An 18,178-nucleotide genomic window follows, 5' to 3' on the forward strand; every position below is an offset into this window, starting at 1 on the left:
AGATGGACTTCCGGAACGAGTTCACAACTGCAGCACGCTCTCCGCAGTCGGACGGATTGCCGGAGACTTCTCAAGTTGGGGACATCTAGCTGTCTCCACATGTCATCGAACGCGGCGAGCGTTCCCCAAGAAGTGGTTTCCTCGGAACGCCGAGAACCAACCCTGCCATCGGACGCGGCGAGCGTTCCCCCAAGAAGTGGCTCACTCGGAGCGCCGAGAGCCAACCAACCCAGCTGTCGGACGCAGCGCGCGTCCCCGAAGAAGAAGAAGAGGCTCCCTCGGAACGCCGAGCTCGAGCATTCCAGTTTCCTGCCCAAGTTCGGCCAGCGCGACGAGGCGCTGGAATCCATGTCTGGCGAGTAGAACCGATCTACCGCGTCGTTCAACCTCCCCCATCGACGTCACCAACCCTCAGTCTGCTCACCAGGAGCAGATCCGCATCCAACACCGGTTGGAATTCCCGGCTATGCTGCCGTGCACAGCAGCATCGGTCCGGCCGTCTTCGGCCACCTTCCTCTCTGGGCTCGCGGAGAAGGATTGAAGTTCACGAGCAAAAGCGTGACGTCATCGCACACGGGGACACCTGGTCCCACACTCCGGCCACACCATGGTGGCAATCCAAGGCCTCAACGGAGGCAACCTACGGCCACACAGCTGGCACACTCAAAGCCCTCACTGGAGGCACCAAGATCCACGCACGGTGGAACCCAAGTCGGCCACAACGGTGGCATCACACGCACAAGCAGGAAACAGCAGCAGTACGGACGCGCGGACGGCGCAGCAGTTCATGGCGGGCGGCACCAAGGCCGCTGGCACTCTTCAAGGGCGGAACCCAGGTCACACATCAACCGTGGTGGTCACGAAACTGCACAACCGGTGCAGCACACGGCGGGCGGCGCGCAAGCCGCCCTACAGACTCACTACAGTCCACAGTCCACACATCACATGGCAGCACAGTCGCTGCGCTCTCAAGTGGCGCCACAGCCAAGACGAGCGGCAAGATGCCGCACTCCTACGACCCACGGCGGGCTGCGCAAGATTCGCTGACACCAGCTCACCCGAGCAACGACGGCGATGGTGACACGATCATCGCACGACCGCAGCACAGCGGTCCCCGAGCGGCACGCAAGCCGCAGAAACACCACGCTTACCCCTATGTAAAGGCTGTGCACGAGGCACCAAATCAGCACCAGTTCAGCGAGCCAAATGCTGAAAGCGGAGTTCCAGCACCAAGGCATTTGGGGGTGGCGCGTTCGTGGTTGGACGGGCCAGAACAGCCCCCCGCCACTTCCCCAAGATAAGTACCTGTTGATTAGTTTTTCACACAGTAGCTCAATCACCGTAAATCACAGGTCCTGCTGGAACATCCCTGGAATGACAGCCATTGGCATCGTACGCGGTCGACGTGGTCCTGACGTCAACACAACCGATGCTCATCTCCATCTCCACGACCTGCAGCAGCGGCCAATGCTGACGAGTCGTCACACGATCGTCGGGGGTAGACGTACCCTTGTCAGTCGTCTCCAGAATCAGCAAAGTTCGAGAAGTGTGACGTCAGCGATGGAGATCCCACACCAACCAACCAGCCCATCAAGGTGCCGACCAGCCAAGTCGTTCTGGGTGGGAACGCGCCCACCAACAACATAATCGTCTTCGACCGCGCCTATTTGGCGACGGTGTTTTCAACGGTCGCACCACTACAGCGTGAGGGCGACACCCCAACGGCCGCGTCAGCGCATGGCGGACGGCATCGTGAGCGAAGCGATCGCTCTTGCCAAAGTCACGGCATTCGAGGACACAGCAACAAGGCACGAGGAGTGGCGCGTTCGTGGTCGGACGGGCCAGAACTGCCGCTCCACCCCCGCACCAAGTTAAGTACCAACACATTTATCCTTCCGTACAAAAGCTCAGCGCTTTCCACCCTCACAGGTTGCTGTCATCCCTCGATTCGGCCAACTATCGTCAACGACACCACAGAACATCGTCAACCAGACTTCAATAAGCAGCCCAACGACAGAAAATACTAGACGAAGAAATTAAAAGAACAAACTGTGATAGTAATTTTAAGTAGAGTAGGGTTGTTAGGACGATTTCTTGTTGAAAGCCTTCGGCCTTTCAAGGCGGGCGGTATGTTAACGCCAAGTTAACCAAAATTGACGATCAGTAGAGAAACACTTTCAGACAACACTGTAGATTATGTAACACCACACACACAATCTCAGTAGCCCTTCGTGTACCTTTATGTTCAATGTTTGTAGTCGTTCAGGACACGAATAGGTTTGTCTTTGTAAAGTTTGTAGACTTCCCGGTCGCAAAGAACTTGACGAGCTTAGCACTAGACTAGACACTTCCCACAAAACACTTCTGACCAGATGGTCGACCGGGACAGTCACCCCTCCTCAGGGGCCAAGTTAAGTAGACAAAATAAATCACACAAGAATTGAACCCTTTTGTCCAATAAAGTCGTCCCAAGTTATCGCGCGTTTTCACTTACCGGATCACAAATTCTCCCCCCGACACACAGGACCACATCCGCTACGATGTGCGTCAACAGGGTCCTAAAATTAAGCTTAGATTGCTGATATTATTGTTTACAGCGAAAAAGCTAATTTTTCTGAGCACAATGACCCTTTGTATGACCCCAAAGAGTTTAAAATGGATTTTTAAATCAATTTTGAAAAATTAACCTCGTGGTCCTTCTTGACAGAAAAGCTCCTACTTGACAGCTCGTTCCAAGGGGACCATAGTTGATCCATCGAAAAAATGTTGTCTTGTCAAAAAAAAAATTGCATTAAAATGAAAAAAAGGGATTAGAAATGGTTTTTAATCGTGTTTTTTACCGTTGTTCATGAAAATTGACATAAGGCTTTAGTACCCAATTGTTAAATTTTAATATTATTGAAATTCTTATATTCCCAAAATACTTGAAATAAAAACAAAATCCAAAAATTCTAAAAATTATGAATTTGAAATTCAAAAAATTCAAAAATAAAATAACAATCAAATTTTTTTATAGCTTTATATTTTGAATTTCTAAAATTTTAAAAATTCGAAAAACTCTATTAGGGGAACAGCATCTAATTCCAGCGTGCCTCTAATGTTGGCAGGTCAGAACTTTGACATGCAATTAAAACTAATTAAACGCGTTTTCAACTGAAATCGAGTGATAAATAACTTAATAAGAAGTGAGCAAGCAAGTTTCTACCAAGAGTTTTGCAAAATTAGTTGTTTAAATAGTGAAAATCAGCAAATTGGATGGAGTTAGGAGCGAGAGCTTAACCTGTCAAAGATACGAGAATTTCCCCTAATTATAAAATTATCAATTTCAAAAGTCTAAAAATTCTAGAATCCTAAAAATTCTAAGACTTCTTAAAACTCCAGAAATCTTTGAATAACTCTAAGAACTATTAACTTTTGCAGTATTTTAAGGTTTATACAATGTTAATTTTTTTGAAATTTGGTCTGTCAAATATTAAGAATTTTAAATTACGTGAACTGCATTGGATGATTTATGGATTTCAGAATTTTAAGGTTTAAGAATTTTAGAACCTAAGAATTTTAGAATTTTAGAATTTAGAATTTTAGAATTTTAGAATTTTAGAATTTTAGAATTTTAGAATTTTAGAATTTTAGAATTTTAGAATTTTAGAATTTTAGAATTTTAGAATTTTAGAATTTTAGAATTTTAGAATTTTAAAATTTTAGAATTTTAGAATTTCAAAATTTTAGAATTTTAGAATTTTAGAATTTTAGAATTTTAGAATTTTAGAATTTAGAATTTTAGAATTTTAGAATTTTAGAATTTTAGAATTTTAGAATTTTAGAATTTTAGAATTTTAGAATTTTAGAATTTTAGAATTTTAGAATTTTAGAATTTTAGAATTTTAGAATTTTAGAATTTTAGAATTTTAGAATTTTAGAATTTTAGAATTTTAGAATTTTAGAATTTTAGAATTTTAGAATTTTAGAATTTTAGAATTTTAGAATTTTGGAATTTTAGTATTTTAGAATTTTAGAATTTTAGAATTTTAGAATTTTAGAATTTTAGAATTTTAGAATTTTAGAATTTTAGAATTTTAGAATTTTAGAATTTTAGAATTTTAGAATTTTAGAATTTTAGAATTTTAGAATTTTAGAATTTTAGAATTTTAGAATTTTAGAATTTTAGAATTTTAGAATTTTAGAATTTTAGAATTTTAGAATTTTAGAATTTTAGAATTTTAGAATTTTAGAATTTTAGAATTTTAGAATTTTAGAATTTTAGAATTTTAGAATTTTAGAATTTTAGAATTTTAGAATTTTAGAATTTTAGAATTTTAGAATTTTAGAATTTTAAATTTTAGAATTTTAGAATTTTAGAATTTTAGAATTTTAGAATTTTAGAATTTTAGAATTTTAGAATTTTAGAATTTTAGAATTTTAGAATTTTAGAATTTTAGAATTTTAGAATTTTAGAATTTTAGAATTTTAGAATTTTAGAATTTTAGAATTTTAGAATTTTAGAATTTTAGAATTTTAGAATTTTAGAATTTTAGAATTTTAGAATTTTAGAATTTTAGAATTTTAGAATTTTAAAATTTTAATTTTAGAATTTTAGAATTTTAGAATTTTAGAATTTTAGAATTTTAGAATTTTAGAATTTTAGAATTTTAGAATTTTAGAATTTTAGAATTTTAGAATTTTAGAATTTTAGAATTTTAGAATTTTAGAATTTTAGAATTTTAGAATTTTAGAGTTTTAGAATTTTAGAATTTTAGAATTTTAGAATTTTAGAATTTTTGAATTTTTGAATTTTTGAATTTTTGAATTTTTGAATTTTTGAATTTTTGAATTTTTGAATTTTTGAATTTTTGAATTTTTGAATTTTTGAATTTTTGAATTTTTGAATTTTTGAATTTTTGAATTTTTGAATTTTTGAATTTTAGAATTTTAGAATTTTAGAATTTTAGAATTTTGAAAATTTAGAATTTTAGAATTTTGAAATTTTTTATTAGATTATTTTTATTACATTTTTTATGTTTTGATATTTGTTAACTTTAAGAATTTTTGAATATTTTGAAAATTCGTAACATTTGATATTTTCTAAAATTTTAACATTCTGTAATCCTTAAAAATTAAAGTTATATAGTTCCATTGGGTGTGGGGTGTGAGATAGGGTCATACAAATTTCAGCATTTTTGTTTGACCCAATCTCACCCCTGATGACAGAATGTCACCTCTGATGACGGTTCATAAAATATTTCAAAGAATTTTGAATTTCAAAAAAATTCAAGCATAAGAACATTAATTTTTTTAGCATTTTTAAATTTCTTAAAATTTTCAAACAAGTTTTATGCATTTTAAAATTTTAAGATACATTCATTATTATTTTTTTTATAGATGTTTAAACTTTTAAAAAGTCATGCAATTTTTATTTTTTGAGGATTTTTTTTGAAATTTAGTATCTTGAAATTTTCATGTTATTAATATTCAAATCTGAATTTTATTTATAAATGCTTGCCAATTTATGATTGACGCATCTTTTTTTCATGCAACAAACGTATTCCAATCAGATCCTGCCGTCCACGTGTGGTCCCGCATTGCATCCGTAGAACCCACGGAAGCAGCCACGTTGTTTCGTACGCATACTCCACAAACCCACATTGTCTCGTACTCCGGTGGCCATCAATTCGACGATCAATTCGTCGGAGATCCAAGATTGTCTTCGCATCCCTGTACAACTTTGATCAGCTCGTCGGGGATCAAAAGTCCAGCACCAAAATGCTGCCAGGAGAACACCAATCCAAGCCCGAAGCTGCGGTCAAGGAAAATCAAGGAATTTTGAGAAGAATCTGCGATCCGAAAGTTTAATTGAGTGAAAAAGCTAATATTATTGTGAAATTTTGTGCGTCTGAATAAAAAAATAAATAAAAACAAAACCACATGTTTTTAACTGCAACATAACCTAAAAATTAGAATTGACAGCACACGACAATGGCAATAACAAAACCGTGCGACGTCGGTCGAATGTCGTACGACAATGTCGTACAATTTCGATTATCGATCGCACGACAAATACGACATTTTGGTGCAAAAACGTATGACATTTGCGCGACAGTCACACGACATTGTCGTGCGACGTCGTACGAATGCACGGACGACAAACGACGGACGTCCGACGGACTTTTCAGTCAGGGTTACCACGAAGCCTGTTGATGCGGTTCCACACTTCGCTTGACGAACTCGTCGGGGTAATGCTTTGTACGAAATCCTCCTAGCTTTTTTGTTTGGCTTCCTTAATTACTTTGCGACAGAGAAATTGCGATTCGTGAAAGAGTTCAAGTCCTTCGATCTTCCTGGGGTCTTCGTCGTTTATTCGTCTGAGGGCACGAAGTCGTTTTCGTCGCAGTTTGACGGCTTGTTCAACTTCCTGACTCCACCATACAACTGATTTTTGTCCTGATTTCCCGCTTGTGATCAGCAGCCTCAACAATTCTGGCCAGGTCGGATGGTTGAAACGGTGAGGTCTTCAAACATACGCCAGTTTGCTCTGTCGTAGAGCCATCTTCTTCGGTGCCTTGGTTCGTCAGCTGTATCAGTAGTGTCAATCCGTATCGGGAAGTGGTCGCTACCAGCACAGTCAAGAACAACATTCCAGGTGAACTGGTTTGCTATCGATGTCGAGCATGCTGAAACGTCGAGGGCTTGCGTTCTGCCAGTGGACGGGTCGCAGCAAGTGTGAGAACCAGTATTCAGAACGAGCATGTTTTACTGTGGCAGTGCGTGGCCGAATGGTTACGCTGTCCGCTTTGTAAGCGGATGATTCTGGGTTCGATTCCCATCTGCTGCAACCTTCCATCGGATGAGGAAGTAAAATGTCGGTCCCGGCCTTGGTTGTTAGGCCGTTAAGTCATTCCAGGTGTAGGAGTCGTCTCCATGTCATAAGTACAAACAACACACCAAACCAAGCCGGTGGACTCGCTGGCGGCGGTTGGACTCGCAATCCGAAGGTCGTCAGTTCAAACACTGGGGTGGAAGGTTCCTTGGAGTAGAAAGAGGTTTGGGTGCTCTCCCCATTCAAGCCTTCGGACTCCTAGGTTCGAGCAGAAACTTGCAATAGAGACTACAAAAGACCCGGGGGTCGTTAATGTGGATTGTTTGATTTTTTTTTATTTGATGTTTTGCTCCACGAATAGCGACAGGATTTCGTGTCCTCGTCTTTGCGCTAGAGTTTTTTCGGTTGATAGTTGACCAAGCCCCATTCAGTGTGGTGTGCATTCAGGTTACCAAGAAGCAGTACAGGTTTTGGGAGTTCATTCAGCAAGCTGGTCAGGTTATTTGTGGCCTCACTGTCAGTCGGGGCAGGTAGACTGAAACAACTGTTATTTTGGTAGAGAGGTGGATTCGTACTGCAACTGCCCGGATGTTCGTCGTGGTCTGGATTCGTTCAAATGGTACTCCACATCGGATGGCCATACCAACTCCCTGCCTTCCGTGCCCGAGTAGAAGACTGTAGCTTCAAGGAGCTACAGTAAAAAAATCTGAAAAACACCACAGCTCCAAGGAAATTCTGTGGTGTTTTACCCTCTTGTGCGTTTGTTTCTTGTAGACAAATAACCGCTGGTTGGTGTTCAGCAATCAGAAGCTCGAGTTCTCCACGATGGGCTCGAAGGCCGCTCATATTCCATTGCAGAGCGAAGGATTTCCTCGTTTCCTTGTCGTTGTTAAGTGAACCTGTGGAGCAGTGATTTACAGCCGGAGATGGTGCATTCTTAGAAATGATAGGGATACTTGCCTGAGGAGTAGGCATGTTCCCAGTGCCAGCTGCCGCCCCAAGCTAGTCGATCGTATAGATCGGTACATTTGAGGTCAGGCCTGGCCTGTTATCTGATGCACTTGCGGTTGATATTGTTGGTGTTATGGGTGGGCTGATTCTTTTCTCCTACAGTTCAAGCACGGCTCAAATGGATCTTTCGACGAGCAAGGCCAAGGTAGCAGTCAAGGTAGTTAAGACACTGTTCAGCTTGCAATACTGGTTCTGGTTCCATCCTCATGGCAGGACGACGGGTAAGCTGACAGAGCACAGGTGCACTATGGGCCATCTCCATACAAACAGGCGGCCAAATTATTTTTTTGCGTTTTAAATGTTTTTTCATACAAATTTGGGTAATTGTATGGTATTGAAATGATATACGTCGATTTTTATGACTTTTCATGTTTTTCAATAGTTGATTGTTTATAATAAATAGTCTTTTCATACATTTGCAAGTGCAACAGAATTGCGTATATATTGTATTGCAAGTTTATATTATTAAATTATGGATAAGCTAATACATCCCCACTTTAAGGACACAACCCCTCCCTCCTGTTTCTTTCTCCCCCCCCTCTCCAGCCCTCCAACAAAATTTTGTTAAGCGTAATAAATTCATTTTAAGTCAAATATTTATTATTTACTGCTGTGTGTTTCTTTTTGAGAGTCCATGCCATATAACTTGAGACCCCCTACCCTAACAGAAAAAATAATTTTATTCAAAATATTAACTATGAAGTAAAACGATAAAAATAGAGTTTGTGACAGCTTCAGGATATGTTAATAGTAGTTTATGCAACAAGTTGCAAAAAGAGGATTTTTTCAGCACGAGTCGTACATTTATCCAACGAGGTTCACCGAGTTGGATAAATACGAAGAGTGCTGAAAAAATCAAGTTTTGCAACGAGTTCCATACAGCATTTTTTGCAATTCCAAAAAACACACACTAAGTTAAATTTTAAATCAAATTTTCATGTATTTTGTAAATGAATCGTTTAAATCAAAAAAATGTTGAAAAGTGTTACTTTTCGAAACAAGTGCTGAAAAGTTCAACTTTTCAGCACCCATTTGAGTGCTGAAAAGTAGAACTTTTCAGCATTTATTTCGAAAAGTGTTGCTGTTCGATTCTGTTATTTTTGGTACAGAAAAGTAGGCTATTTCGTCGTTCAAGAATGACAGGAAAAGTGAGTGGTTTCACGACGGAATTGCAAAAAGGTATTTTTTATGATGTTTTATACTAACCAACATAGAACTTAAATGTGAATCAGTTTCATGGATTGATCGCAGAAATTCATCATGCTAAGTCAACATTTTGCTGAATACTTTTTCCGGTATCAAACTGAGATTCTCCAGTTTCGCTTGAGAAACTTCGGTACGAATACTTTATTTTGACTAAGGTACTCAATGTAGGCAACAGAAAATTCCAATAAAGTCATTTCGAACTTCTTGAAACCAGGTATTGATTTTTGAAGCGACGATGCCCACGAAGTAGGTAGCAAAGCAAGTGAAATAAACGGGCGCATATGTAGATTGCAGCAAATCTTGATAAAACGTAAATGTTCAAAATGGCATATCTCCGAAAACGCAAAAAATCGCAGGCTAGAAATTTCAGCAATGTTAGATTATAATCCAATCTTTCAAGTGATCTTAGTTTCATGTTTAGCATCGGTTAGCAAAAAAAGTACTCGATTAACAAACACAAAAAAATATGATTTGTCAAAAAAATGCTCCAGTTATTCGATGAAAACTTCAGTTTTTGGTTTAGAAACTACATTTTATCTATTAATAGTTTCTGTAACGAAGTAACCTTTGAGAAAGCTGAGGTGCGATCGACAGGCCAGCTTCTAGTTCATTCAGTTGCGAACACTCAAGCGAGCAAGACGCAAAATAAAGATTCCTTACGAAAAACCCTAAACCGAGTCAAGAATTCCTTTAGGTTATGGGCACTATTGTAGCGACCCTCACATTTATCACTGTTTTTATGACGGTGGAAAAAGAGTTACATTGAAATCCCAGGAAGACACAAATTACATTTATTGTTCACAACTTCAGTTGAGAACAGAAGAATGGTATTTGGTGTTCTTAGAATTTTAACCGATGTACCTTTCTCCCACGTAACAAAAATAAAAATTCGTTATTAAACAAAAGAGAAGCCACCTAGGGCACTCGAGGCCACAAATATTTATGGCCATAGGAGATAGGGATCACGAAGGAAAACAAACATAACGAGAGGGACATCCTTCCATATCTGATTAGTTCAGATGTGGAAGGTGAGAAAAATGGAATAAAATAATAATAATAAAACGTGAAGGAATGCCAGTTAGAAATAAAAACCGTGGGAGCAGGAAAACAGAAAAATCAAGTAGAGACCTCTAGGAGGTGATACAAAAATTAACGAAAAACTTGAGGGGCGAAAAGCTCACAGTAAAAGAAAGAGAGAGAAGACAATGAAATTAATCGGGGCGAATAATAGATTGATATAAAACTAGAAGTAAGATCGGAGCTCGAGGTCAGTCCTGAATGATCTCGAGTTCGTTTAGATTGTGTATCTGAATAGGAATAATATAATTGTCTTTATATTTAACTATTCCATGCTTACAATTTAAATGAAAGAAAGATTCCATTTCGGGCAAGGCGTTACAAGTGGTGACTAGCGGAAAAAAAACAGGACGCCTTTACTGACTTGTGTAAATTCAGTGTTTTGAGAAAAAAATTAATCAGTGCCAAGAAAACGTTCAAAAAAAATTTTTTTTAGTGCCAAGAAAAAAGTTTGAAAATTAAAAATAATAATACAGTGCGAGGAAAATAGAAGAAAATCCATTAGTGCCAAGAAAAGTCAAAAAAAAATATATATATGGTGCCAAGAAGAAGATCAACAATGAAATTGCTTTGGTAAGTAATTAGAAATTTTAATATTTTTTTTTCTCTGTGAGTTATAAGTGTAATTTGAAAACAATTTTTCAGTTTTTCCTCCATTAATTTTTTTTTCTCCTTCCATAATTTAAAAATGGAAACCTTGAGACAATTAGACGATTTCTTTTCACTTGAAATCAGCTTTTTAAGAACGAATAGTCCTAAAAGTAAAGAGGAAGTTGTTCAGAAAACAAATGAGATTGATGAAAAAGTCTCTGAATATAAAAAGATATTAATTTCTTTGAGAGATGAAATTTCACCTCAAGAATACAACAAGATTTTTAATGGTCTCAAAGAAGACTTGAACGCTTTGCAAGCTGCTTGTAAAGATTTCTTAGGCAAACTTAAAGAACCAGATCCAAATCCCAATCCTCCTGACGAAGAATATGAAGATATTAACGATCTTAAATTTGATAAAGATTCGCTTAAAATTGTAAGTGCAGGAAAAAGTAAAATAAGAAAATTAAAAATTGATTATGAATTCCCAATGGAGGCTGCATTTAAATGCATTCCGGATTTTTTTTGGTAATTCAGAAGAACTTATTCCGTTTATTGACCAAATTAAATTTTTCGCAAGTTACATCCCAAAAGGAATGGATCAATCGCCTTTAATTAATATTATTAAATTAAAACTAAAAGGAAAAAGTACCCCTTTCATTAATAATTTGGCTAATTTAAATTGGAGCCAAATAGAAAAACTTCTAATTGAAGAATTTTCCAATAAAACCAAATATGCAGATATTTTGAAAGAGATCGAAATTCTCTCTCAGAAAAAGGATGAGTCCTTTAAATCCTATAAAGATAGGACGATTCAAATTTTAAACAATTTGGAATTTCTAGAGTTTCCAGTAAATAATTATGTAATGGAAAGTCTTGTTTTCCATTTCATAGGTGGGTTGAAAAACCAATACATAAGAGATGTTGCGGATAATAATTCGGACAAAAGCTTTAGAGAGCTTTTGAAACTTCTAGAAGAAAAGAGTGAAAAAAAGGAGAAATACGAAGACTTACAGAAACGTCTTCAATCTTTGGCGTTATCTGACAATTCGGGTTCCCAACAAAATACTTGTTGGAATCAAAATCGAAATTTTAATTTTCAAAACACTCAAAATAGGGACAATTATGTTGATAATTTCAACAGAACAAGGAATTACCAATCTAACAGATTTAATAATTCTACAAACCCCAATTTAGAAGGAAGTAGTAGAACAACAAATTATGCACCAAGATATAATAATCCTCATAATCAACAACAACAAAATCGCCATAATTTTAATCAAAACTATTCAAATAATTCGAATCGTTTCAACGGTCCGCAAAATCAACATTTTGATTCTAATAGAGGACACAACCCACAACAAAATAGATATTCTGATAAACAAACTACACATTATCAACAACGAAAAAACTAAATTTTGGGGTTTTCGAAAATTTTGGCGTCCGAAACACCCGACATTATGGAAGCAAATTTAATAGACGCTCTAGTTTCCGAGCTCACCAATTTAATAAGAGACGGAATAGAATTATGACTAATAATAGTTTGGAAAAAGAGAGGGTATTTTATAACCCTCCACATGAAATAATGGATATTATATTTACGAATTTTCTTCAATTTAGACTAAAAATTTCATCAAGACAAAAACCATATCATTATGTACATTATTTACTAGATACAGGAGCTAGTGTAAATGTAATACAAAAAAATGTGTTACACAAGATTGGCTATATTAACTATAATTTCAAAGATAAAATAATTTTAACTGGTCTCGGAAATAATAATACCGAAACAATAGGTTCGGTGGTCATTGATTTATTAATTGGAAAAACAATTTTCAGAACTAAGTTTTATGTTTTGGAACATTTACTTGTCCCAGGTATTATTGGGGCAGAATTTCTCAAGAAACATACTCTTTTCATCGATAGAGGTTTCAAATATATAGTCTTACAAAAACCCAAGTTAAATTTTAGGGTTGATACAAATTTCAATCAGAGGTCAGAATTGGCCGAAGCAGATTATTCACTAAATTCAGAAAAATCAGAAAAAAACGAAATTCGTATAAATGAAGTTCCAAATAACATTGCAATAGCGCAACATAATCATAAAAATAGTTTTGATAAACTGAATCACCAGACAAATATAGAAAATAAAAATGAGCAAAACATTTCATATGATCAGCCTTGCATGCCAGCAGAATTAAATTTAGACATTGATAAAGACGGTGATGTCATGGAATTCAAAAATTTGAAGAGCATCGAAGGTAGGGAAAGAATTCAGAAAATAATTGATATAGTAAATCTAGAACATTTAAATCAAATTAATTTTGAGAAAATTGTCTCTATGATTGAAAAATTTAACAAATTATTTTTCATTGAAGGAGATGAATTGACTTTTACAGACGCAGCAATTCATGAAATAGAAACCACAACGAATATTCCCATTAATAAGAGGCAATATAGAATGCCTGAAGCAACAAAAGTGCACATTGATGAGCAAATTGATGAAATGCTAAAACTGGGTATTATTAAACCTAGTAAAAGTCCGTGGAATGCTCCTGTTTTATGTATTCCTAAAAAGGTTGGAGCCGACGGCAAACAAAAATATAGAATTGTTGTAGATTTTAGATCATTAAACATGATAACGAAACCTTTTGTTTTCCCAATTCCATTAATTAATGAAATATTAGATAACATTGGTGATGCACAATATTTTTCGTCAATAGATTTAAAATCGGGTTTTTATCAGATACCTATAAACTCTAAAGATGCAGCTAAAACTGCATTTTCAACTTCAAAGGGACATTATGAATTTTTAAGAATGCCTATGGGTCTTAGAAACAGCCCGGCAACATTTCAAAAATTAATGAATGTTATTTTATATTCAATTCAGCCAATTAAAGCTTTTGTTTATTTGGATGATATAATCGTATTTGGAAAAACTATTGAAGAACATAACGACAACCTGCTCAAAATTTTAGACGCGTTATACCAAAATAATTTAAAGGTGGAAACATCAAAATGTACCATTTTAAAGACAGAAATTAATTACCTGGGCCATACAATTAATAAACACGGTATTAAGCCTACAGATGACAACATCAAAACAATAAAAAATTTAAAACGTCCTCAAACCGTGAAGGATGTTCGTTCATTTCTAGGAACAATTAATTTTTATGGAAAATTTATTCAAAATATGGCGGATAAACGCAAACATTTAAATAACTTACTGAAAAAAGATGTGAAATTCGAATGGACAGAGGATTGTGAAAGAGCTTTTCACGAGTTAAAACACTGTTTGATATCAGAACCAATTTTAGTACGCCCAAATTATAATGATACGTTTGTAATTACTACAGATGCTAGTGATTATGCTATTGGAGCAGTATTATCAAATGCTAAAACAAATGATAACCCAATCGCGTATGCAAGTAGAGCATTAAGTGTTACGGAAAGAAGGTACCACGTTATTGAAAAAGAATTACTCGCTATAGTGTGGGCAGTTGAATATTTTAAGCATTATATTTTTAATCAACAGTTTATTGTTTATACTGATCATAGACCGTTGATTGCAATTTGGAGATTAAAAGAAACCTCACCGACTCTTTCCAAATTAAGATTAAAAATTCAAGGTATTGGATGTGATATCCGATATAAACAAGGTAAAGAAAATATTGTTGCTGATTTTCTTTCTCGTATTAAGCATGAAGAAAATTCAGAAGTGAACAGTGAAAATATTTCGGAAAATTCAAACAATAATGTAATTGCCGTCGTTACCAGACAACAAACAAAACAAAATACAAATATAGCTGATAATTCAAATCGAATTACAATTAATCAATCTTCATCGCAACAAAATATAAACGATAACACAAATAATCATATTGATGATATTTTAGATAATAATGACGATTTAGACATAACTATTGATTCTCTACAAGCAATAGATATTGTGGATCAAATAGATGATGATTCATGGAAAAAGTTTACATTGGATGATTTTTTCGATGCGCAAAATAAAGAGGAAATTGATTTCAGTCTACTTAAATTTACTAAAACCATGATAAATGAAAATAATACAGATGCTAATTTTGTCATAATCAATAGCAAAACAGCATTCAAGGAATTGAGTGAGTTGGTGGATCTACCACATGGAATGAAAGACAACTTAAATGGAAGAATATTTAGTTTTCCGGATAATAAATTATGGGGTTTTATGTTAAATGGATCAAAACGTTCGATTACTAATAGAGAAGAGTTATTCGATGGTATATTAGAAAGTATGGTTAAATGCCCTGAATTTGCCAAATCAGCTAAAAACATTCAAATTATTTCTTTTAGAAATTTACAACAACTTCCTGATGTCAATATTATTAGATTTATTGCAGGTAAATTTGAGAAAATTTTTACATTATATGCATCAAATGAAGACAGAATGTTTGTCAAAGTAGAGGATAGAGAAACAGTTCTAAAAGAATTTCATGACGCCCCCCTTGGAGGTCATGTCGGAGGAAAAAGAATGCTTCAACGCATAAGTCCACTTTTCACGTGGGACAACATGCGTAGAGATATCGAAAATTATGTAAAGCAATGCGAATTGTGCCAAAAGAACAAAATTTGGCCGAAACATAAAATACCCATGAAAATAACCACAACATCAGTTGAACCATTTCAAAAAGTATATATGGATATTGTCATACTAACTCTATCCGAAGATAATAATCGTTACGGATTAGTCATCCAAGACGACTTAACAAGATATTTAGTAGTCGCACCGTTGCCAGATCAAGAAAGTGCAACTGTTGCAAGAGCATTTGTAGAAAATTTTATCTGTAGATTTGGAGCACCACTAGAGGTTGTTACGGATCAAGGTGCAAATTTTATGTCCAATTTGTTAAAGCATACATGCAGAATTTTGAAAATTAAGAAAATAAATACAAGCGCTTATCATCCGCAAGCAAATTTAGTAGAAAGATCTAACAGAGAATTGAAAATATTTTTAAGAAATTACATTTCAGGAAACCCTCAAACATGGGACACATTACTACCATTTTTTACATTTCAATACAATACGACAGTGAACTCATCTACGGGATATTCACCATTCGAACTTCTTTATGGCAGACAAGCCAGAATTCCGAATTCTGTTTATAACGTTACAGATAAAGAATTAAATTACGACGATTATGTCACGGAAATGAAATCAAATTTTAGAAATATACATGATAAAGCAATTGATAATGTTATTTCCTCAAAACAAAAACGGAAAGAGTTGTACGATAAAACGGCTCACGAATGGCAGCCATGGTATGGTGAAATGGTGTTAGTAGAAACCATTCCTACAGGAGTTGGCAAGAAACTCCAAAGCTTATGGCGAGGACCATACGAAGTAGTAGATTTGCCTAGTGAGCAAACTACAGTTATAAAAAACGGCAATAAACTTGAAAAAATTCATAACAATAGATTACGGAAATTTAACGACTAATGATCACAATATATATATTTATATATTTTATTTGTTTACCATGTTCTCTAAAATTAAAAAAAAAATCAAAAGAATTAGCTTATTGAACAATTATGGACACCGTACTGTACCGGGAAAATTGACTTGATATATTAAGATCATTATATTATTTCAATGGGTATAAAAGAAACCTGTGCAATTAACTTTTTTTTATATATAAATGTGATAATATATGGAATTTCGCATTATAAGATACAACACATTGCATGGAGTTTTCTGACTTTTATATTCTCATTCAAATTTTTAAAACAAAAAAAAATCAAGAATAATAAAATGATACACTCTGCAGGTAGAAGATGAGTCCACAATGTTTCACTGAAAAAAATAAATAAAATAAAATCATAATAACAAATAATTTTTACTTAATACTTACATCTTCTGACTCATCAATTTTTTTAAAAACAACGTCAAACCACTCATCATAATTATTAAAAACACTGGGAGAAACTTCAATTGAAGGATTATGTTCATAATCAAAATATAAATTTAAACAAAGGCCAATATCTTCTTCAGAATTTTGATCATTGGCAGAATTTTGAAAATCCCACATATCTGGCACTGATTCATCGACGACATTGGGTGCAAGGTACACATAATGAGGTTCAGGTTCAGGAATTATGTTTTTGGCAGCGAAAAAAAGATTGTATATTCCAAAAGAAACAGCGCCCGCTATTATAGAACAACAACCATACACGTACACCGTCATCATTAGAGTACAAAATAAGACTGAAAATGCAACGTTATGACAACGATGGGAAAACAAGACTGAAACAAGGATCCTAAACAAAAAAGGGATCGCCTATGCATAGGTAGACGAAAGACAAGAACATTACAAAGACAAAGGTAATAATGCTGAACTCCGCCCACGATTTCAGGTGTAATGGTACTAGAGACACAACCTTACTTTATTATGGATATCCAGTAGAAGTAGTTAACCTTTACATTCCAAACAAATTTATAGTTTTAAGACTCCAATAAACAGCAGTAGAAAAAAAAAACAGAGACTGAAAGTGGAAATGTTTGCAACCAGGATGTTTGTTGAGGGACGCCTCAGAATGATTGTCTGTGTGAGAAAGTAACATATTACGTACAATCGTACAATGAATCAATATTAATCGCAAAACAAAGTTTTTTTTTAATTTTTTTTTTTTAGCCAGATCTACACACCTAAAAAAAGCCTGGAAAAAGAGAGGGGAAGATGATTCCGCAAGCGAAATCAGTAAGCCATCCACCGTTAAATTAGATAATCAGATTTCTTATTTTTTAGATAACCAAAAAAAAAAAAAAAAAAAAAACACACACAAAAAAAACGGGTCTGGAACAAACCAATGACTAAAAGACGACTGGAGGCTACACAATTTTTAGACTGATGCGAGGATCATCCACCAACAAACGACAAGTAACGCATACATCGGAGATCTTTTTACCATAAACATAAATTTAGATGTTAACACACATATATTCGCCCCGAAATAAGTTAGGAGAACGTTAGGAAAAATATTTTGGAATTTTAGAAAAACAATTGTAACACACTCTTATAGAAAAGCTTAAAAAAACATAAATGTCTACACGCCCACACAAATTATAACAGCCACTACACAAAAAAAAGTTACGAACCACAAAGCAACCATAAACCATGCATACATCGGAGAACAACGAGGATGCCCATCAACAAATTTTCGCAATCTATTATGTTTTGAGTCAAGAATGGAGAGAAATTAATTAGACCAAGGTGTATAAAGCTCACGACAAACATGGACAGAAAAACGAGAAGCGAAGTAGCAAAACTCAGAATAATCAAACGTAACAAAGTACCATTTGGATCGCAATAAGGAAACACTCACACAAATATTATCCACCACGAGAAGGAAGGAAGACAATCGCAATCCATATTACAGGAGGAATGGTGATAATCTAACCAAGGAAGAACGTATTTTTCACCCACAACACACAAAATG

General features: G+C 35.4%; 1 long non-coding RNA gene across 1 annotated transcript; it reads left to right on the top strand.

Annotated features, from left to right (window-relative positions):
- Window positions 1-10,222: 10,222 nt before the first annotated feature.
- On the top strand, window positions 10,223-17,552 carry LOC119771182. Its single transcript, XR_005279069.1, has 2 exons — window positions 10,223-10,681; window positions 17,374-17,552. It is a non-coding gene; the product is annotated as an uncharacterized LOC119771182 (long non-coding RNA).
- Window positions 17,553-18,178: the final 626 nt, after the last annotated feature.

The sequence above is a fragment of the Culex quinquefasciatus genome, chromosome 1 (genome assembly GCF_015732765.1).
Source record: "Culex quinquefasciatus strain JHB chromosome 1, VPISU_Cqui_1.0_pri_paternal, whole genome shotgun sequence".
Lineage (NCBI taxonomy): Eukaryota > Metazoa > Arthropoda > Insecta > Diptera > Culicidae > Culex > Culex quinquefasciatus.